Here is a 24,516-nt window from a genome sequence, read left to right on the forward strand (position 1 = left end):
AAATAAAAGTGAAAAGTTTGAGGAATTATTTTTTTTTATTTTGCAGACACTTGTACATAAAAAAAAATAATAATTCACTTCCAGTACCAAACCATTTTCCCATACCTTTCAAAAACAAATTTTTATACACAGTACCTAGAAAAAAAAATGCTGTGTCACAACTTGAAATATAAGTACTTATTAATAATTTAAGAACATATTTGGCTACACATTTGAAGCAAGCACGTCTACGAAACAGCCCAGCGGAAATATTGATGTTTGTTACGTAAAATTAATTCAAGAAATTACTACAACAATGAATTACTGCACCGAAACCAAGATATTGCAATGGGTATTACTTACTACCCTGAAACAACTGTGTGAATTATGCAGAGTACGACAGTTGCTGAACCTAAATGGCGTTATGAAACAACCACTATATAAAGGAGCTATAAAGGAAGTGGCGTAAAGTTCGCAACTCCCTCCGGATGAGGTAGAAGTGATATATTCCGTAAATGAGAGCTCACTTTAATTTACGAGTTAACATAACGATAACAAAGACATAACTAGTTCTCGGATTTTCTGACGGGACAAGAGGATATGACAGTCGTAAAACGGCCCTCGGCACAACTTCAATAATAGGTTTAATAATTCAGATTTAACTTTTACCTTAAGTAGAATGTAAATGTTCCTCCAAGGACACGGAGTCGGAGCGAGGATTGAAGATTGTGTGCAACATCTTAGATCGTGATGTCACGGCAACTATATTATTGAATAATGACCTTGATCTTCAAATTTTGCCAAAAATAACTCAAAATTTTCCAAAAATTCACAAAAATTTTAATTTTTAGGAAAAAAATTCCTTCAAAAATTTAAAAAAAAAATTGCTTAAAAAAATTTAAATTTCCATATTTTGAGGGAAAAATTCCCGTTTTTAGTTAAACATGCCAGTGGCTTGAAAAGTCAGCAAAGGGGCTTAAAGTCCCGATCTACAAGCCGCAATAAGGCGCCGTGGTCATGAACTTTACAATTAGGATGCCATGGCCGCCATTTTGAATTGTTTCATAACCGTTGAATTAATCGTTACGGTTGCCATCTTGAAATCTGTAATTTTTTTACCAGAAAATCGATATAAGATAAAATTAAAAATTTATATTCAATGGCGTTACGGAAAGTGTAACGATCAGGAAGAAAATGGTAATAACCGTGTTTATATTTGACACCGTGTTGACTAGCAACACCGAGCAGAGGGGCGTGGCCAGGCCTTGTAGCTGCGGATAGGCCTACGTCTATTGCACATTACACGTATTGATCTGAAGCCTTTCAACATTACTAAAAGCTGAATTTTCGGATTTATAATTTTTTTAAAAAACACAAAGCTTACACATATAACCTACAATTGCAGTGTACAAGTATTAACACTTATGCCGCACGAATCACCAATTCACTAATAATCTTTTTAGCAAACAAGTTAGTTTGCCGAAAACACATGTGGCAACAGCAGCGCATCCTGCAGCGCCGATGGTGAGCTATGACAGAACTACAGTGTGGGAATTTTGATTTCTAGCGCGAGTGGCGGCCCTGCACCAATGCATTTTCTTTTATACTCACAGTTTCCACGTCGGGCAGACGAAGCACACATATCCTGGTCGGCAACTTCCCCATTCTCACGATACACAGTAAAAATACTATATATACATAGTTCAAAAACTAAAAAAAAAAAAAAAAAGCTTTAAATAAAAATCATCTGCAAGTTATAACATATCTAATTAACGTAATAAAATATATTTACTAAATTAGAATAAATTATATTATATACGTTTGTACTGTCATCCAGATTACATATACTTTCAAAATTTCAAATCGATACGACGATAAGAAATATGTTAAAATCGACATCCAAATTTTTTTTAATATTTCGTTATTTACAAGTGAAGCTAATTAATAAAGGTTTGTATGAAAAAGTTAACTTTCTACAAAAATATTATTTTGAAATTACTCACCAAAATACTTTGGTGCTATGTATAGATTTCTGTTAAGTTAATGCTCAACACCATAATCTGGGAGACTTACAAAAATCATTGTTTATTCATATAAAACATACTTTTATTTAAATTCCTGAGTAATTTATTGTAAACTTCACAAAGTTAAGTTTGTATATCTACAAGACAATGTTTTAAAAATGGCCGTATAAAAAATTCTGTAAGATTACAAGAAAATATATACAGTGTAGGACGCTGCGAGCCAGGGATAAGCGCGCAGTGACCGGAGAGAGGAAGAAGTAAGAGAGTGGAAAGGGGTAGGAGGGACTGCAGTTTGGACAGAGGGCGCCCTTGCCTCCATTGCAGCCCTTATCCAGCGAGCACGACCGCGCGCAACTACCCCGTCTCCTCTACACCCACACAACACCCGTCGCGCGATAAATAACCCAAGCACGTCGCCGTCCCCTCCCCTACCCCCGCCTCCCATACCACCTTTCCCTGTTACTGCGGGAGCCAGGGACGCGCCAGCGCACGGGTTGTAATATTTGACGGGGCGAAACTACGCTGCGAGGAGGGGGGGGAGGAGAGAGAGAGGGAGAGAAAGAGAGAGAGGGGGGGGGAGAGAGAAAGAGAGAGAGAGGGAGAGAGAAAGAGAGAGAGAAAGAGAGAGAGAGAGGGAGAGAGAAAGAGAGAGAGAGAGGCGTCCCTCCCCAGGGGTGCATGATTATCCTGCGGGAGTCGCGCTATCACTACCCCTTCACCCCTATTTCCACAAAACAACCGAAAGCACAAGCCTAGAACTCTTCATCGCAGTCGGAGAAACCGACGACGCCCTGTGCGGCGCGTCAGCCAACTTCGATGCAAGAGGTATCGGGTTCCAAAATGATAAGAAGAATACTTCTGAAATACTAAATAGGATTATTCCTCATCGTAAGCCTTAAATCACTATTTTAGTATGTATTCCTTGATAAGATCCTTCTCGTACAATACCTCATTACTGAATTATTGTTATAATTGTTATTAGTACTCCTAAGATTATTATAATAGATTTTGATATTTGTTGAAAAAAATACTGTTTCTACTAATATTATTATTGTTAAGATTGCTCCTACTAACGGTCAAGGTTTTATTTCCGGTGAGGTACGGATGAGGTTGTGGCTTTTGAACGTATGTAAACCTGAGGGGCGGCGTTTAAGGACCCGCCTACCTGGGAACACATACGGCGTGCAGAGCTTCGGAATAAACCACGCCATTAGAAAACTGCTCAAAATATCTCAGTGGAGTTTCGTTTACAAAAAAGCATTTAGGAACGCGCTGAGTGTGGATGAGTAGTTTAATTTTTTTTTGTTAAAGGAATTTTTGGGATAGTGAAAAGGGCTAAAAAGCGTGTTTTCAAAATAATTTTTAGTCATGAAACGTTCAGTACAGTTTCAAGGGCCTTTGCATTTTACCTTTATAGTCATTTCTAAGGCATCAAATGTTATGGTTACGGCGCTCTATGCACGACGAGAAGACTGCGCGTCAGTCCACAGCTTGCACTTAGAGACGATACCGCGCTAGAAGCACCAGCGAGCGTGGCACTTATCATTCCGCCTCACTAACACAGACACGGCCCTGACTAGGGCGGGCATCTTAACAAGTACAATTAAAATAAGAATTGACATATTGGCTTGTACAGCTCCAATGTTCCCCGTCCGTGCTGTTGACTGAGTGGTTAGAGCTTCTGGTTGGTGAGCCAAATTGTCCCGAGCTCAATCCCCGGCCGGGACGAGGACCGGGTGCCGCCAAACTGCGGAAGGCAGTGGTACGCCAGAGCAGTATCATACTTCCTAGTCTGCTCCTCAGGAGTGTATTTTTGTTAGTGGAGCGCGTCTATAGCTGTGACGCTAGTGCTTCTAGCGCGGTGTCGCCTCTAACCGCAAGGCTGTGGACTGGCACGCATTATTCTCGTCGCGCCCTGGGCAACTATGATATTTGAGCGATAACCATAACATCATATAACGAACAAATTAAGGTAAATATGTAACGCAAGTCCCTCGAGTGCTTTCAAGAATCTGTACCGGGTGATTCATGCCTAAAAATTACTCCTAAAACACGCGTATTAGCAATTTTCACACTTTTAAGAATAGTTTTAAACCGAAATCCGGAAAAAAGCGTATTCATCCATCCTCAGCTTATTCTAAACTGTTTTTCGTAAACAGTCAGCACCTGGCTATGTTGAGCAGCTTTCTAATCACGTGGGTTGTTTTGGAACTCTGCGCACCGTGAGTGCGCCCGGGAAGGTGGGGCTAAAATGTATGAAAATATTTCCAAAAAGAGCCAAAGACCTACCGAAAATATATTTATGAGCCTAAACACCTAAATCCCAGTTTTTTCCATATACTACTCTACCTAACAATACTGAGATATCTTCGAACGTTGCAACTAAATCAAACCTCAGATAAGGTCATTGTAGTAAATATCCCAATCATACCGAAAGGCATACCAGTCAATTAAAGAATCTTTCTTATTGTCCTGGCTTACCCCAAAACGTGACCACACTATGAGAAATTGTTCGGAAACTTACCAAACTACATTATTAGCGTGGCAAGAAATTACCAATTGTAAATACACACCATAAAACCGAATATATTCATATGAAATTTAATAAACTTGAAAAGTAAATTTTTCGTACAATGTATAGGTTAGTAACTTCCATTAAATGTTTAGTGACGCTACCAAAAATAATTTTAGTGTGTGTGTTTCGTACGAGTACCATTGCCAAGATAAAATTTACCTTCTGTCATTTGGCTTTTGGGTACATATTCTTTGCGATACAAAAAAAAAATATTAAAATAAATTCCCAACTGCAAACAGCCTCTTCTAAAAGTTTTTAAGTTCTTATTGTTAATGCGAGTTCAGTCATTTTCAACTACATCTTAAAAAATATAGCGTGTTGTACCGATTTTCCGACAACGAAAAAGGAGGACCAAAAAGCGGCAAGACGAAAGGGTAGAGCGTAAGCGAACACGATGGTTCTTGAGGCCCCTTTATCTGAAGAGGGCGTAGAAAATAATCTTCGTTCTTGACCGGCAAAACCGTATCTGCACAGGGAATCCCGGCTCGCATATCCTCCCGGATGGTCTCGTGAATGGCAACTGCTGTTCGAACGTCTCCCTGTGACATTCCGGGAAGGGGGAAAGGTTTGGGAGGTGGTGGAAGGACGTCCAGGTGGTGTGGGTCGAACGCGGGGCGCGAGAAGAGGTAAAAAGGGAAGTTCTCCCGATCGATACTCGACACCGACGCAAAGAGCCCATTCATCTCTGGAGGCCGTGGCATCAAAGGAGAGTCTGCCTCGTGAATCACGTTTCACTTTAAGGTGGACTCTCAATGATTCGTCGCACCCGTCCGTCACCCGTCCGTCCGTACGTCCGTCAACTGGAAGACAGATTCACAACACTCCACACGTCCGTCACAATATTTTTCCACTTGGATGCTGCCACCTTGAGAAATGTAAATTGTGGATAGCTGATATATTGGTATCCATGAGGTTTTTTTATATTTAGGTAATTTTTCAATTTTTTTTATAAATTCTATTATCGGTATCGGCTTTAATCTAGTGCCTTATATAGCTATATAGCTATAACTGTACCCAATGGGCGGAACGTTTAATTGGTTCGTTCGCTGTGCGCACGCTCCGTATGACGCCACGAGTCGACGGCAGCGCTCTGGACAGGACAGAGAGTGCGGTGGGAAAAGCGACCACCAGCGTACCAGCGAACCAGCATTCCCCCGCGGGGGGAAGCCTAGAGGCCCCCACTCACTAACAGTCTGCACTGACAGTTCGGAATTACCAGTTGGAACTGAACAGTTGGAACTGATGGCTTTCCATCAAATCTGACTGTGGGTTCGGAAACCTTGAGTCCGAACGGCCATGTGTGGGAACAGCGTCTCGCCAGTTCAAACTGTCAGTCCACACAAACAGTCCATCAGCTGAGTGTCGTGGCAGATATCTTTGTTTATACTCTTTGGTTGCTTTTCTATTACAACGTCCTAAATTCCTTCCATATTCTACGATGAAATGATATATTCAACAGCAAAAGCAACCACAAGACTGATCGTGTGTGGAGAAGGATTCAGTTCGGTCCGAACTGAGCACTTGGACTGATCGTGTGTGCAAAGGGCCTCAGTTAAATCCAAACTGTCAGTTCGGGCTGAGTAATCCGAACTGGGAGCTGGACTAATCGTGTGTCAATTCCGAGGCACGTCGTGCATTATCGTTCTTTTTTCTCTGTTTGCCTGGAACGTTAATGTCAATGATCGTTTACTGAAACTTCTCTCGGACACACACTGATTTTTAACATTTTATTTATTAGTCCTTTAAGAAAATTCACAAGCCACCACGTCTGCCATGTTCCGACCGTGAAAACAAATAGGCCTACATGTCAGAACTACAAGCTGGCCGTAAAATAACGTCTGCACTGACTCAAAACACAAAAATTTCTTGTTAGAGGTGAACGAAGGTAGAAAAATCTTATACGGTTCGCAAGTAAGTGTTTGCTTGCAGCGCACGGTACAAGCCGAAGGAATCCGTCCGCGGAACAATGACGAAGTTACTCGACCATTGTTTTGGGCTGTTACCGACAACTGTGGTCGAACGAATTATAATTAAAATGTCCAAAAAGGTTTTAAGTTCGGTATAGCACGGACCACAGCCGCGAAATTCCCTGCCTCTACATTCATATATCAATCCTGAGCCACCGCTCTACACGAACTCTAGGTACCTCGCACAAGTGCTGACTGCCTACATGGCTGCTATTTTCTTCCGAGAAGGCAAGGGTGCCCATGTGACGTCATTTCTGACCAATCACAAATTTACACACCAAAATATCAGCCAATGCTGGCGCATGGCAACAGTATTTGAAACAAATCACGAGTCTTTCCCACGCACAAGCAATGTATGTCTGTCGGTCTGTCTGTCTCTCTCGCTCTCTCTCAAATGCTTACGTAAATGGCCAACTATTGCAAAAGCCGGATTTCAGACAAAGAAACATAGCAAAAAATAAATAAATACAAAACAAAATTACGCGAACACACATAAAACTTAATCAACCAATAAAAAATATGTACAAATAATTTTCAACAACTTTTTCACAAAGTAAGCAAAACAACTGCAAACATTAAATAATGTAAATTATCATCATAAAACTCCGTAGAAAACATACAAATACTTCTCAAAAGAATTAAAAACTAGTATTTAAATCAAACCAGAAAATTAAACCATAAATCTCCGCTTATAAAAACACAATAAATGATAAATAACCTAATTTAGAAAGTGGGGGAGGATTGTGGCCTGAATAGTTACAAACGTATTTACTGTTAATGGTTACAAGTTTTATGTTCATTGGTTTGAACATTAGTAATTTTGAAGTCACTTTCTATAATTTTGAAGTCACTTTTCTGAAAATAAAAAATTCCAAAATGTTTAGTAGTTTATCATTCTAACACGAGTTAGGTTATTTAAAACCACCAATAAAGACGATAAACAAACAAACAAACAAACAATATTGTGAGAATGACCGTTTATGTTAAGTTAGCAACATTAAAACTACCGTAATATAATTTTAACGGTTGTGCTACCGAAGTTGAGCGATCAGTTTTATTTTCGCAAAAAAAATACACGACTGTTTTCATTGAGTCCAGCTTAACACTGACTATCAGTAAAAGAAAAAACACACAAAAAAGCACACACACACAAAACAAACAAACACACACAAACACACACCTAGAGACCGGAATAATTTGCTGTTTCAGTTACCTCTTGGATAGACTCAACAGTCCTCTATATACTTGAGTATATAGTGGCTGCTGACTCGAGAGTTGTCTACAGATTGGTTAGCCTGCTATTCGACACCTCTAGCTAGGGTCTCTAATTGGTCCAGAGTCCTCCAGGTAAACTGTGAGCCAATAGCAGAAGAATCTCAAAGGTATTTGAATTTTACCCTATCGCGAAATGAATTCCCCGAAATTTTCCGCTCTCAATATATACCACTTCACAGTTGCGTGGAATCTTAAATACGTGTTTGTTACACGACTCCTTGATAAATAAACTCTGGTGTGATTTATGATTTGATAATACGGTGATCAGCCCGGTGTCCGTTTCTGGATCCCCCCAGCGTGATCAGGGAAGACTAGGAGAGATGATTCCGCAGTGGTTCGCCACTACCTTCCCGCAGTGTGGAGGTGGAGGGACAACACAACATTTCCAGCAATATTCTTTTTTTGAAAGATTCAAGTGTAAACACATTGATGTCAAATATTGGCTATACCTCACAAAATCTTATAAGAAAATTTGAAAATTAAATTACTTCTCGTTTATTTTTATAGTTCACTGCCGTGAAAAGCGAATATTGACATATCTACAAAATTAACTGTTTCGTCTCGTTCGGCGCATGCACACAAGTCACTGGGCCCATTACAATACTTATGATTCACAAATATCGCAGAAGGATACTAAAAGGACTTTTTTTTACATTAATCAACTAACGGTGAACTCCGAACACGCACATCAGGTAGCGCTTGCTCATCTATTTTCTCAGCTTACGTTAAATCAACTTTAATAGTTCCTAATGACAATATTAAAACCGCAGAAAGTGCAAGCTATAGCCACGTAAAGCACAACGTGTGGTCTCAACACTGAACTGCAAATAATGGGGATACACGTTTGGCTTATGAAATGTAACACCACATTATATATATTTTTAAAATTTTAAGGTGAAAAATAATTGGGAGTGTGTCAACAGTAAATATTTAAAATCTAAAAAAAAAAAGTTAAGATAAATAATTTGGCATGTAGAGAACAAAAGGTCAATTTAGTGCATGCGTGATTGTTTACGTCACACGATAGATCTATTGGCACACTAAGTCAAAAATCAGTCTACCTCATACTTAGCCTATGATTAAAACAGCTAGAGTTTCTTGATAATTTCTGCTAACCCGTGCTTCAATCTGATGTTCGAAGTGAATTAGAAACATTTCTTCCAAACTAAGTACAAAAACTCGAAAACACATAAAACCTCTGTCAGCAAATATTTACACTTGTTTGAAATTTATTTTTTCTGGCTCGTTAGATCAGACACTGGCCAGGCTATTACACAGCTATTTAGTGAATTTAATTGCAATGTAATTACATAGATTCATCTTTATTTCGTGCCTATATAAAAAAAATTCCTTTCGGCACAGCCTTCAGGCGTAGGTAGATTTCTAAGTCCCTATTTCTTCTGGAAAGGTTTTGGAAACTTCTATAAACTCCTGGAACATTTTAAGAACTTAATGTAGCCTACATAACATCCCAATTGTTCATACATTTTCAAAAAAAAAACAAAACAGATTTAACATTTTCTCATATTCCATGCAGCGAAAATATTCTGTTTTTAACTTAATGCATCCAGAATATCCAAACGAATTTCATAACTACATACTAAGGTAGTTATGCAATTATTGTTGACCTTCAAACACTATTTTTCATCCTTTGCACTAATACGTGGTCGCATAAATTTTTTTTTTTGGATTCAGGTTTAAGGTAATATTAAGATGGTTAAAAATAAATTCCGACGAATCTGATACTAAGGACGTTTAAATTTTTTTTTAAAATTTCAACCAGTGTTTTATGCCAATAATTTGTCTCATCAAAAATTGTTTCAACCGAAGTTTTAAATAAAGTTTAGGATTCATACAATAAATTATAACGGAGTTTGTAGTATATCTATTTTAAAAAGTAATTAATTTTGGTCCTTCTCATTCTACCCTTGTTATTTCCACTCCTTGCAGTAAAGGTTTGTTACATACAATTTACTTTAGACTAAAGTTAAACAAAAATAAACATTAATTTGATTGAGTACATGGTACGGAAGATATATTTATTTTCTTATCTTAACCCCCAGGTTTTTTCTACCTTCTTGCAGTAATGGTTGTAAAAATCAAATATTGTTTAAGACAAAAGTTTTAGATAAAAATTATAAGATTTACAAACAATTTGAACGGATTTGACAGTGTTCATAGTAAGGGAGTATTGACTTTTTTTAAATTTTCTCCTTTTTTTTTTCCTTCAATATTTTGCAGCAATGGTTCGTCTAATCAAAAATAGTTTAATACAAAATTTTTAAATAAAAATTATAAGATTATCAAAAAATTCGTACGCATTCTATGTTGCGCTTACGAAGGGAGTTATGACTTTTTTTGTCCTCCAACCATTGTTTTTTCAACCCCTTTCAGTTATGGTTGGTCGTATCAAAAATCTATTCAGACAAAATATTTCCGTATTCCTCCTAAGAGTTATAATACGTTCAAACGTATGTGATGTTTATCATACTATGGGAGTGACAGGATTTTTCTGTTTTATCAAAAAAAATCTTCCCCATTTATATCCCTTTGGTTGGATACTGCCCATTAACGAACTCGACCGTGATTTTCCACTACTAGATTTTATGTATCAATTTGGAAGTGATTTGTGAAAAATTCCGGCATTAAAGTTTGAATTGACGATGGTTTTAGTATCTATGGACCATGAAACGAAAAATTTTCCGGAAGTCGCGCCATGGTAAAGGCTACAATATGCAGTATTTATTTGAAATGTACCTAAAAGATTCCTTTATTCAAATACCAACATTTAGTTATTGGAATATTTTAAATGATTTTTTAGCATTTAAATACCCATCTACAAATAAACGGATTAAAGGCCGTATATAATTGCGGAAGAAATATTTTCAGCGCACAGCTTTATAATGTTAAGTTCAAAAACGCAGAAACCTCCAAGCCGTTGCGGACCCAACTTTGTGATTTACTGAGTCATTCCTTTGTGTGGGAACATGCGTCGCATAGAAGCGACAATTTTTCCTTTCGCTCGGGAAACAGCTCCTGCGAGGAAACTTGCCGTAATGAATGAAATTCTTGAAGAAGTTCGTTTCAACAGCGAGCAAGCAGCTTTGCAGCAACGCCACTCGCCTTGTCCAGCGGGATCTACGTTCATTTTCTACACATTTTCAAGACAGTAGTTTTCTCAATTACTCTGCATCTATAAATATTTTTATTAATTTTTGCAGGTGATTTTAATCGAATTAATAATATAATTATAGGCGAAAAATTATAAATGGTTCATAAATGCTTTCATCACTTCAATCCTAGCATTAATGTTTGAACGTAGCGTTTGTCATTAAAAATTTTATTTTTAGATCATATATAAAAAAATTCCTGTTTTCCCAAAATCATAAGCCAAAAAAATCATATCTAGAGGAAAACCAAATTTTTACTTCTTTACGAATGATAAATACATAAAACTAAAGACTTTTAATACAAAAACTAATATAAAGAATTAGTTAAAAACTGTATACCACACTATTACATGTTGTTTGTTCATGCTAAGCCGGAAAAATAAATTGACATTTAAGTTTCTCAAAAAAATTCAATTTAATAAATTAATATACTTATTGATATAACCATTTACCATTACCCACTGTTCGAAAGTGAATTTATTTGAAAATCATGAACAAGAACACGAATTTATAAAAGCATAATATCCCGTTAAAGCTAACGGGCTAGAACAGAGGCAGAAAAATCTATCGCGCTTCATTAATAGAATTCACTACAGAAGCTAAAAACTAAGTTAATTCGAAATGATGCAAGTTACGGTTAAGAAAGTACCACAAAATATAGGTATCACTATTAATTTTAAATGAGGATACCAAACAATGGTATTACAAACAATTCAAAGAATACTTAAAAAATATTATTGGAATTACAGAGGTTTACAAAAGTTTGCCTGAATCACCTCGGGAGAGCATGATTTGCTTTGAAGTCTGTTTTGGTAGCCACCACTAGCTTAAAAAAAAAAAAATCTTAGATCAAAACTTTTTATCTTGTTGCCTTCCAGGTAAAGCAAACTGTACATGTACTAGTTAAGTGCAATTTGTAATTTAGTTTTTATCGTCTCAACCAATCTGACAAATCTAGGACAACTTTGCTCTTTGGAGTTACCACCGGAAAACTACAAAAACAAACTCGGCAACGCAATTGGCATTTCACCATTTTGGCGACGTCCTCCTTCATTCCATTAGCAAACACTCAAATTTGGGTTGCCAAAAAAGAAGAGTAAAACTTCAAACTTATAAAGTAAGTTTTTTTTTTGCGTAGCATCTGGCAGGATAGAACAAGTTAACCACAACTAAATAAACCACTTAATACGTACAACAGAAAAATATATTGCTTAAAGTGCGAGCCGTTATCCTAAAATCAGAATAAATACTAAACATGATCCGGTTCTGAAAGCAAACCAAGAACACATATTGGTTCGAATTCATAAAAAAAATATATATATATATGCGAATGCTTGAAAAAACATCAAGGAAATCCTTCAGCTTGTATTTATAATAATTTCAAGCAAAACCTAATATTCTTAAAGAGTACAAGCATATGTTTCAAAGTTGACTGGTACCTACTCACGTAGACGTAAATGGGGACGCATAACATTTACCTTTTAATTTAAATAAAAAGCATATCCTTCAAATATAAAATATTCTGTGTTCAGTAGCAGACTCAGGTTTATAATGAAATGTTTTATTCGATTATCAGCGCAATGACAGCTATTGTGGAATCGAGGAATCTTAAACATTATAAGCCCGCTTATCAAAACGTGTGATTTTAAAGTTATATACTGTTTAGAAGTAGGAAATGTACAGGGCTAGCAGAAATATTTTTTTAGGTGCAAATATAGCAAATCGCGGAAATGCAGTGTCATCTGTTAACAGACTGAAAATATGATTACGCTAGGTCAGTGATCCTGGCTATGAAAAAAGTATCGGTCCAGAACTTGGCTCTCCGACTGAGAATGCAGTAGTTAACGACATAATTGCGCAATTAAATGAATGGACAAAGTTTCCAACTACCAACAATGAAATAATGGAGTGCCAGTGACATTGATAAAGGAAGCGGCTTCTGATAGTGTTCAATCACCCACCTGTGCGTGCTGTGACTCCAAAAAATTTAAATCACGTAGTAGTATGTAATACACAACTGTTATAATAATAACTCTCAGTGTATTAAATATAAGTGCAACAGGTGTTGTAGCCAGTTTATGTAGGCTACTACGGTAGATTAAAAAGACACATCAGGAATTGTGACAAGACTGGCTGCGCATTCATTAGGATCAAACTATATCCAATGCTGCAAGAAATTTGTATGCATAAAACAAGCAAGGCATCGTGAAATATACCACTGTCCTTTCAATGAAATAGAAAATTCTTCTCTGTGTGAAAAATGTGGTAATCAGCTGCCATGTGAAAATGCTCTGAAAAGACATGTCAAGACCTGCAAAGGACTCGCTTCGCCGTTTAAGAAGACTGTAGAAATCGAGAAACGCTAGTAATTTACTTGTTTGTTTTTGTTCTCGTAGTAGCGTAGAATTAATGTAATAAAATTTATGTTTTTAAATGAAATTGTAGTGATTTATTTCCCGACCCTGTTACTTTGGTAGTATTTTAATTAAATTACCTTTTTTTCCTCCAATGATCGAGGGTCGAACCGAGGAATAATATTGATTGAATAAATCAGTAAATTAATGAGTGATTTTTTTTCGATGAATTTTGGAATTTTTCCTGAATTTCTAGGTCAATAATTACGAATTTCCGAAATGTTGTTCAAAATTCAAGAATGTGGATACCATGAGAGAGAACTTTCTGTTAATAAATAATACTGCACTCTAGTGGCTAAGAGTTAAACTAAAATGATGGTAACGCACTCTAGCAGATGCCATTTGTACTACGTGACACTAGTGCTCCTTATATCGATTACTGAAAACAAGATGGCGGCGATGTCCTCTCTAGCAGACGCCATGTGTATTAACTAGTGTTCCTGGCAGCGAGTACTGAGCACAAGATGCTGGATCCAAGATGGCCACAATGGTCAAGGTTAAAGGTCAAGTTCAAGGTCAAGGTCAAAGTTCAAGATCAATGTCAAAGTTTAAGGTCAAGGTTCAAGGTCAAGGCCAAAGTTCAAGATCAATGTCAAAGTTCAAGGTCAATGTCAAAGGTAGTCAAAGATGGCCGCCGTGACGTGATAATACAATATGGCGGATCCCGGAACCACCACCACCACCACCACACCTGGAACCCAGTGCCCGAGCCCCATTTGTACTCTACTTACATAATACAATTTAACTTTTTAATTACATGATGTGATAAAGAAAACAATCACCATGTGACTATTCAGATAGGGACACACACTTGTAAAAAAAAAAAAAAAAAAAAAAAAGCGACTCACCTGACGTTCAACCGCTTCACACGTCCTCGCGCGCTCCGCGGCACACCTCTATCTGCGAACAAACACGTCTCCGATCTCACACACGTCGGGAGGAGTGTTAAATATGCTGTTCGCGTACGTGCAGTTCCATTTCAATGCACGCATGCGCACAAGTCTTAACACTGCAATGCACAGAGTACGTTCCAAATAATATGATATCTTGGAATAATCTTGTGACTCTTCCCTGTCCACAGCTGTACAAAATTTAACTTGAGCACAGTCTGAATTACATGTATTTCAAATGAAAACATATTAGGACGAATATTTATAGCTGTACTTCGGAGGTATATAACAACATTTTTATGAAATATTGTTGGCACCAAGTCCTTGCTGTACATTTTTCGCTATATACTTTGATATATAATAGAGCACTCAAACCATTATGTTCGAACTGAAATTTTTATATGAAAAAGGCTACTAAGCTATTTTTCATTTAAAAAGAAATGAAAACATTAAACTACTATCTTTAAAAAATATATGTTTCCAATAAAAGTCCCACAATAATGTTTTTAAGTTTTAAAAATATATTCCTATTACTCTCAAAGAAACCTGAAAATAATTCAAGTTGAAATAAGTCGAAAACTGGATCTCCTTATCATTTTGTGACACGTTTCCTACACCCCAGGGTCTTTCTCAAAGAAAACACTTAGCACAGTTTTTAAAGTGTCCAGCTTAGTTGGAATACATTAGTTGTAGACTACTAGGACGTGTATACAAGCCACACATATGCATTGTATGTAATTGTGAGAAACCAGCTGTCATGGAGTGTATCTGATGCTTTGGAGAATTCTGCAACTGAATGATGTTCTCATCTGCGTTTTCGGTTGTTATTTCAACATTGGTGTTGCTTTTTATCTGTAGAGGTGAGGGGTGGAGACGGATAGAGATAAAGGAGATTCAATAAGTGTGTATAGCCTAATAGGAGGACCATCAAACATTCGATTCCACACGCCATGATGATTTTTAATTTTTTTTCATCATTACTTATATTTTTAAACACTCCTTATAAAAATTTTAACTTGATGCCTTCCTTAAATTTGTTAGTTTAAATTTTCATTTAGTGTAATATCATGGGTGTAAAAAAAAGGGCACGCAAGTCTTCAAAATTATCAATGAAAATATTGGTGGCTGATAAAAAAAACGGTAGGGAAGTATCGATCGAATTAATATTCTAGAAATAGCCCTTAAATAAAAGTAATGACTAAAAACGGTCTCGCCAAGCCTCAAGAGAACAGCCAATGCCTACCCCCACACGCTCGCAAATTAGTTGCACTCTTTCCAAATACTTCCTTTATGCGTATACTGCATCGCAGCTAGTTAAAAATTTAATATTGACAACAGAGCTCCGCAGGTCGAAGGCAGAGAGAGGCCTGCCCACATTCGCCAGGAAAACATCCAATTGATGTGCAGGATTCGGATATAAACACGAGCCCCCCCCCCCACCCGGGGGGGGGGGGTTTGTGAATAATAAAGCGCGAAATGTGATCGCACCCGCCCGGCTTTTGTTCGCTATGCGTGGAGACCCACACCCACCGAACTCTGCTCCGCCCACCACCGCTACCCAGGGACTGTCTGGCTGAGACTGGGTTCATAAACCACACAAGGAAAGCAACGACACGACAGCGCAACAAGCAACCAACGCCAAGATATTTAAAGTCGTCTATAAAGCACGCAAGTCTCAATACGTCACCAACCCTATAACTAACAATTGTAAAACAGCAGAAAACCAATAAAAACCCAAGCTTGCTTTGATAATTCATATGTAACACCGTGGGATTCTATGGCCAAAAAAAAAAGTCTGCGCATTTAAAAGTTTTGGGAACACTTGACTTCAAATACGGCCGTCGAAAACTCAAGCCAAAACGCAAGAAAGTTGGAAGTTGAACGCAACACTTTCGTTACGTTATTGTGCCTTTCGTAGTTTATAAATGAGTACTATAAAAAGTGGTCGCCTCTTGCGTTATTTGAGTTCTTGCGAAGTTTATACACAAGGCTTAAAAGGTTAGGAGGTCACGTTCCAGCGAGTGTGCACTCGCTGGATCGAAACAGCCACCGACAGAAAGCAGGGAAAGGTTGCAAGGGGGTAGGGGGCGGGGAGGACGAAGGACGGACACAAAAGGGGACCAAGTCAGTTACGCAAACGAGAGCTGTCAAAGAACAGCGTTGTGTATCGCGCTGCCAATGGCGTCTCGCGATCCCGAACAAGAAAGCAACTTTATCTGTGATCCGAGTATGCCTGTTCGAAGTACACGGACACCACGGCGAGCGAATAGCAGGTCGTATGTCGAAAGAAAAAAGAAAGCAAGAAAGCTTGCTGCCTACTCACAGACTGCTATGACGCGACGTTGCGCTGCAAGGTGTTTGAAAGTAGGAGAGTAATAACAGGAAACTACTGAACGTATCTGCAACCAGTTTTCACACGACAATAAAAAAAATTAAGACTGTGCGGTATGCCTACGTAACAACAACCACAACAACAACAACAACCACAACAACAACAACCACAACAACAACAACAAACTTGGTGTTTGGCAAGTATTTATTTGAAGCTATTCAAAATGGAAAAAATGGAAATGTTCACACTGGTTGTATCTCAAAAACAATGAAATAGAATATGTACGAAACTACCCAATAGACGCGTGCACTGAACGTTTGATACACGCTTTCCAGAAACAAAATTTTAAAGCCGCAGCTTAAAGCTTTTTAAGGTGCACACAGCACGACCAGACGACAGCACGCCCGCGCCGCTCGCTGCCCTACGCCTAGAGGCGACTAGGCACTTGATGCACGTGCAAGTGTCGCCCTTAGCAACTTCCTTGCATCTGTCCGAATTAAAAAAAAAAGATAATTAAATCCAGGAAGGAAGGCACTTAAAGAGTTAGGTCAGAGAAAAATGTTTTCTGTACTCTTGCAAAAAATTAATTTCGAACATTTCGAAACCAGTTACCAAGAAGTAGTTTGTAATAATACAAAAAAAGATATTGTAACATTGTACAACACATGGCTATGGTTATTTTTTTTTGTGTAAATGAAATACGATTTTCGAGATTAAACAGATATTTATTACGAAAATTGAAGCATAATTTTATATCTTATTTGATATATAATTCACAAATAATTTTTTAAACCGTGAAAAACAATCTAATACTGATGACAACTAACTATTGGAGGTACTGGGACAATCCAACACATAAATGCTCGGGTAAGAATCCGAAACCTGTGAACACTATTTTGTAGTGATAGAGTTGTTTTCATGTAAATGTACAAATTTACAATTATCTGTAATTTTAAATTAATATTATTTCTATTCCATTCACAAAAACATCCACACACGTCAATAGGCTCTGACTGCTAGAAACTGTGCGACTTCTCAGAGTCCTCGGGTCGAAGCACAACACCGCTTCTTACTAACGCGTCTCCCTCGTGGATTATTCCAGCACCGTGGCTAGACTCCAGTCCATGAGCACTGAAGTGAGTCTGCAAGTGGTTCGGAAGCCCACTGTAATCATGGCGGTTCTGTAGTCCTGAGCCGCTGTGAATCACCGTGAGACGCGAAACCTCGTCAAACAAGAGAAACAATTGTACAGATCGTCAGTGACTGAAAATTAAAGAACAAAATGGAACATTGTGATAACATGAAATAAAGTTAACGAATTTTCTGAAACAAAGTGGCTTTTGACAATACAATAAAGGCTAGACCAAAAAATTTTCAATTATATTATTCTCCTTCTCTGATAGGGACAAAAAAGCGCGGAAAGTGGCAGAATGCCATCAGAATACGGCCCAATGAACGCCTAGAATTGTTAAGAGTACGATAAGAATTGATGAATGAATCCGTAATTAAATGAAAGATAACGAACCTGAATTCCGTCCGTCATGTCTTTAGTAGGTAGAAAATACCCCAGCGATTTTTTTTCGTACGCTACCACAATGAGCGGAGTTCACTAGCCAACTAGCCTGCGAATGCACTCGTTGCGACCAATCTCGTCGAGTGTAATCAAGGATACTTATTAGCTCATCGCAGGTTCAGTCCTCGCACGTACACAGTTAAAGACTGGTATACTTTTCAAGCTACTGGCTTGCATTTTTTTTAAGTTGCCACTGTTATGATTTTCACGATAAAAAGTTCAGAAACGAAATTTGTTAAAAAATATATATCTAGTAAAAAGATTATAATATATGTCCGAGAACAGTGTTCTAATTTAGGTGTCGAGGCATCAACCGCCATCCAGCTTAAATTTCTGTGAAATCTCCGAAATCACCAACGAATTTTTTTTTGAAATTGAAATAATTAAATATTTTAATAATCTCTATAGTTAGATTTTTTGTGTGTAAACATCTTAGCCATAGTACACGGCATTTAGTAGGAGTAATTTCGTGAATGGAACGGAAATGCGTAACCACGGATGCTGCTATCTGTGGAAGTCTCGGAAATCTCGCAAATATGGCTGAACCGCGTGATTTTTTTTCGTGAACATCACAGGATTTAAACCACGCTTAGGTATTAAAAAATAAAACTCTATAATAGTACAATTACTCTTTAAAACTTTCTTATAATTTTCAGTCATAAAAATAAATAACAAAAAATACGTCAGAATCTTTGCGTTACAACCCTTAGTTAACTTTGAAATGTGATAGCGCAGCGTTCATCATACTGTAGAGAGAAAACAAATTATCAGCCTACATATATTCGATGCCATTAACAAATTATTTCGTGATTAAATTTTTACTGTTAAATCTTAATTTTTTGTCAGCTAGTTAAGGTTAAGGTTTGTTTGTAGTAAGCATTTACGTCTGATTTCTGTCTTTTGAGCAAAAACAAATATACATACACATATACTTACTTAAGTGTTAAAATATGTGTTTTAAAATGTTTCACTTTGATATTTTAGTAATGACATAGAAGTATATCTTCTAACGTGTGTGCCTACGTAAACACTCCATATTAATCAATAGTATAATCTTGTCAAACGGTTTTAAAAAAGGAGAAAACGTTTACAGTTTTTTTTCTCCTAAAATGAATATTCATTTGATATGAGCACTTAAAGGTTTTGGTGGTTTGTTATATGTTCGAATTATATAAAGTACAGCCGTACAGTGATATCATAAAATAAATATTGATGATTTTATATAGAGCAACTATTTGTGATATTTATCAACTTAAGGATTTAACAAGCCATAATAGAAAACATTTATAGCCTGTGCCCCAGTTAGTAGATCGACTTGGCACGTTTAAAGTGTTGAAGAGTCCTTGGTGTTTTATAATAATGTTGTTTCTTTTTTTATACGTAAGCATCTTAGCTCTCGGTTTACGGCATTTGGTAGGTGTAAAATCGTGAATGGAACGCAAGTCGCATTAAAAAGAAATGTGTAACCACGGTGCTGCCATCTGTGGCATATGGCGCGAACCAAAGTTCGTAGAGACAAAGTGAAAAGTTGTAGTATTGGTTGTTAAGTGAAATTTAACAAGATGGACGGTATTTTAAAAACATTCCGAGGTTATTCACTGGCGAGTTCTGAAAGACTCGCTCACACACACACACACACACACACACACACACATACACACACACATATATATATATATATATTTGTTTGGCCAAATAGTATTTTGACAGCTTTTCCTAAAGTGCACAGTGAAGGCCTTTAAAGATTGTACTTAGTAAATTTTATCAAGGGAAATTCTAAAATTTATCTAAATCAACAAGTAGAACATGTATAGTGAGAGTTTAGCCGCAGCCTTGGAATACACTCTTCCGCCAAGTCTGCAGCATTTATTTCCTACCGGATCTGATTGGGCAAAAAATTCGTTCCGCTATTGGTTGGACCAATGAGAACGAAGACGAAACTCTCCTGTGGTACGCCACGTCGGTGATTCCCCTGAAGATAACTTTACCGTGTTTAATACGTGTCTTCTAAACGCAAGATCAAGAAGTTGGGATCTACATCGTTTTGTAAACTACCTGGACGCAAATTCCCGCCCCCCCCCCCCCCAAAAAAAATACATAACCGTCTAGGAGGCGCGGTGGTGGAGTGGTTACATTACTCGCTTCCTAACAAGGTGATTAGATTCCCGGCGGGGTCGAAACATGTATTTTTCGTAAGTGGAAAACGTGGCGGCCGTTGCCGTGACCTGTGGAGTTTTTTTTTTCGGGGTACTCCCGTTTTCCCTACAAGTTCATTCCATTGCTGCGCCAAAACCTATCTCGTTTCACGCATTATCCAGGCTGGCCGGAACGACATGTTTGTCCCTCGGGCAGGGTAGCCGGCTCCTGTTAGCGTCGGTCCCACTCCATCCACGCAGACCCTGCCTCCGGCGGGAAACTGCTTGTCGATTTTCATATATCTGCATAATCAAAAGCGCCATCTCGCTTGCGAGGACCTCACGCCGACACGGGCGACATCGACTCCGACGAGAATAAATCAGAACCCGGAGGAGACAAAGCGACAGAGCGACAAAGCGAGTGGTCCAGCTCGCGTCGGAATGGGAGAATGGCGGATTGCGGGCAGGAGCTGTGGTGGAAGGGGGACGCGGACAGTTAATAACAACGGGAGTTACTGGAAGCCGCCGGGCAGGTCCGCATGCAGCGCTGCACGCGCCCGGGAGAGACAGAGGGAGGGAGAGAGAGGGAAAAAAAAAAGCTGGCGACTGGCGCGTTGCCCTGGTCGTCAAGGACAAGGGAATCCTGAGATTCACTGACCCTGAGAACAATCCCGGACGTTATGGAAGTTATTCGCTCGCTCATGCCACTTCTCGGTACGAATAATACGGAATAAAAATATATATATATTTGCTCGAGGATTATAACTTACTGCTTTACTTTCACAAAATAAAATAAATCGAAAATGCAAGAACGCGGATTATTTGGACGTCTGACTCGAGGACGGTGAATAATAACTTTCTTTCCAAGGACACGCGTTACACCGTCTGACGCTGGAACCTGGCAGAACTTAACAAAAATGGTTAAGACATCGGACTCGCATATCGGAGGACATGGGTTAGAACTGAGGTCCGGCCATTCCATTGGCCGTTTACCTCTCTATATCTCCGACATGTGAAAACTGGAAAACTGTAGTACCGCCTACCGAGTATGCAGCCCGTACTGCTGCGTTGTACGGCAGTGCAACCCACATCTAAAGGAGCAGCGCCAGAAAAAGAAACTGGCTTGATACAGCTGCAAAATAACCCGTCACTGCATGCACTCTTTTCCCTTAATTATGGCGATCATAATAGTTCCCTGCAGTAGCTATGCAATTTTGACACGTTCAACGAATAACCCTTAAAAGTATCATTATATCATTACACAGCATTACACAGGATTGTGTTTCACCTCGTGCAGTTTCAGTAATTATTATGGAAAAAAAAAATTTGAAAATGTTATTTTCAAGAGCGCCAAGAGGTCGAATTATAATACATTTATTCTTGGGATTTTTTTTTTTTTTTTTTTAAAGTGAATTTACCACATGAACATGAATGTCAATCTCGGGTTGGGTGTCACTTCATTCGACACCGCTTGAAACTCTTAAACTACAAAAGCTACGAAGTTTAAGTAAATATATCTTAGTAGAGCAGACTTTGCTCGTGGTCGTTACGTATGACTCACTCGGTTACCATTTGCAGTGATGACGTAATGAACGTTGGTGGGAAGCGTCGAATTGAAGTCAGTGAGAGGTGTAACTCCGAAAGTAATAAACCGATTTGCGTGATTAGAACTTAAAGGTTGCTCGTGAGTGAGCACTGAGTGGTGCTAGTTGAACGTAATAACTGTAAAGGTACTAATTTTGGTTTTGGAGCCGTTAATCGCAAAATATCTACGCGAAAACGGGTTATGTAGGAAAAAAAGAAAGAAAAAAACAAGCAAAATCGCCCGTGCTGAAGCAATTTAAAATGCTGAGAAGTGTCGTAGGTACCGAATGAGGTCAAAAGTAGCAGAGATAAATGAGCCAGTGGGGCAAAACGAGAAGCGAAATTTGCGCTCGAGCGAGCCTCAGCCGTCTATCCCGCAGAATGCAGAAAATTGTATGGTAATGGACGTGATGATTCTGATGTTGATGTGGAGTCAGTTGACCCGGTGGTTGTGAACGATGGGCCGAGTACGTAGCTACGTAGCGGTTTGGTGTTGCAAATTTTCTGGCGTGGCCGCCCAACCGTCAAGACGTTCATTGAATTCACGTAAAAAAAATAAAGCAAAGTCAATTTTGTTAAATTATTTTATTTCATAAACAATATTCTCGTTCAGCGCGATGGAAATTCACGAAACAAACATCTGGCGGCTGAAGTCCAAAATACAACCTACCCAGTTTTTTTTTTTTTTTTTTTTTGAGGAATCACGAAGTTGCCACGAATCTAATGACATCTTGTAAACAAAACTTATAGATGAGTTGGACTTATATTTTTAGTTTATGCTTACTTGTTCATGTTATTCTAGATACCAACAAATTTCGCGGATTAATTTGGGTTCTGACTAATATTAAAGTCATCCGTATATTAATACCGGCTACCGGCAGATTTCATTCTCATAGTTGGGCTGTAACCAGTTCGCATACTATAATGAATACTGGGAATTACTGGCTCCCGTTTGGAGAGGGCGAGTCAAAATAACTGCGGTCTCATCATCGACTCAATACTAAAGTATACAGTTTTCCAGTCTAACTGGCATTAAAATTAATATATGAAGCTTCAGTGTGTCTAATGAAAAGTAACACACAGCCTCAGCAGCATGCTACAGTTCACAGCCGTGGATTCAAAGCACAATAGTATTTCGTCCTCCCCTCACACTTCTTCATAATCAGGGGGCTGTTAAGGGGAACAGAGATAAACTGCGAGCAGTCATCGTAGATTTAACAGTCTCAGGCCATTATGTTTTATCATTCATTGAAGATTTGCCTTTTAAAATGCAGAAAGCACATATTAAAAAAAATATTTCAGACTGTCAGAAGTTGAATAATATATTATTTTTATAATCATAGGCATTCTCCGAAACAAATTAAATTGTGAACCCCAGTGGTTTCACAAGGAAAATTATATGTGGCAGCCAATCAGCTTCAGGCATGCAGTTTATTATTTGCTATACCTAAATGAGGTCAATTGTGAAATTATTAACTTCAAAACAAAGTGTGGCCGTCACGTGCGTTAGAAGCAAAACATCACAGATAAGAGGATAGGAAATTTTTAGGGTGCTCTAATAATTGAAACACGCTTAATCATGCGTTGAAAATAGACCTTTATTTACTAGTGTCCGTTCATGTCTTAAAATGAGTCTAAGAATGAACTAATGGGTTTAATACAGCTCAAATATAATACATAACCCTATTGAAAATGTCTATACAATTTGTCAAAATTCTAATACTAACAACGGATGCAACCTCAGAGTTGAGAGTTAGGAGTTACGAATCACGAGTTGCAAAAGTATGTAAATATTTACAAAAGTAGTAGAAGTATACGAAATCATGTTCTGTTGCTGCCACCTGTTATCGACTGTCAAGATGTTTCAATAAAAAAACAACTTTTTTTTAAACTCTGCGCAATCTTGCAATATTCTTTACATGTGTTACACACGTAAACTCTGTTACCCACCCTCTTCAAAAACATTTAGGCGGCAAGATGGCTTTTTTATGTGGTGTACGGATAAGGGAGATGAGCTAACAGAAGTGAAGCCTGAAGACACCATTGCGGTACAGATATTACTTACTGCACCACCTGCAAGCACATACAGACTCCCCTACGCTGGCGAGAGGCACAATGTCCCCTCTATACCCCCTCCCCACGAACAAAACCAGGAAAACCTCTCACTGACCCATTTACACCCGGCACAACAAGCACCCTCTGTTGCCATGGCGACGCAGCATCTAACCACCGCGCATGCGCCGCCGATTGGGTGAATTACAGGGGAGGGGCGAGGGAACATGGAACGTGGCAACCACCAATCAATAATTTCCAACCCCTTCAGCACGCCTCGTGACGGCATTGTTTACACGCAGCTGTAGTTAGGTGGAAATCGGCATGGACGTGTTTTACGCCGTTTGCAAAATATTTAACACGCGTGATTGTCACAGTAAACTAAATTCAAGCAATGTTTTACTGCGCACTCAACTAAGATATCTTTACAGTACCAATTTTTCTCCCCCAAAAAACAAGCGTTGTGTATACAAGTCAGAGTATAACAAAACAAGCAGCTACGGTAAAATACAACGTAAATTTAACAGTGTGTAAAAATTGTGCATA

At 38.3% G+C, this 24,516-nt stretch overlaps 1 protein-coding gene across 1 annotated transcript in view; it reads right to left on the bottom strand.

The window, feature by feature from the left end:
* LOC134542121 (protein yippee-like 2) overlaps positions 1-24,516 on the bottom strand; it is a 401,716-nt gene that overhangs the window by 302,406 nt on the left and 74,794 nt on the right. The window contains exon 2 of the mRNA XM_063386087.1: positions 14,253-14,304. The gene's annotated coding sequence lies outside the window, so the exon portion shown is untranslated. The remainder of the gene's footprint in view (positions 1-14,252; positions 14,305-24,516) is intronic.

The sequence above is a fragment of the Bacillus rossius genome, assembly GCF_032445375.1.
Source record: "Bacillus rossius redtenbacheri isolate Brsri chromosome 4 unlocalized genomic scaffold, Brsri_v3 Brsri_v3_scf4_2, whole genome shotgun sequence".
Taxonomy (NCBI): domain Eukaryota; kingdom Metazoa; phylum Arthropoda; class Insecta; order Phasmatodea; family Bacillidae; genus Bacillus; species Bacillus rossius.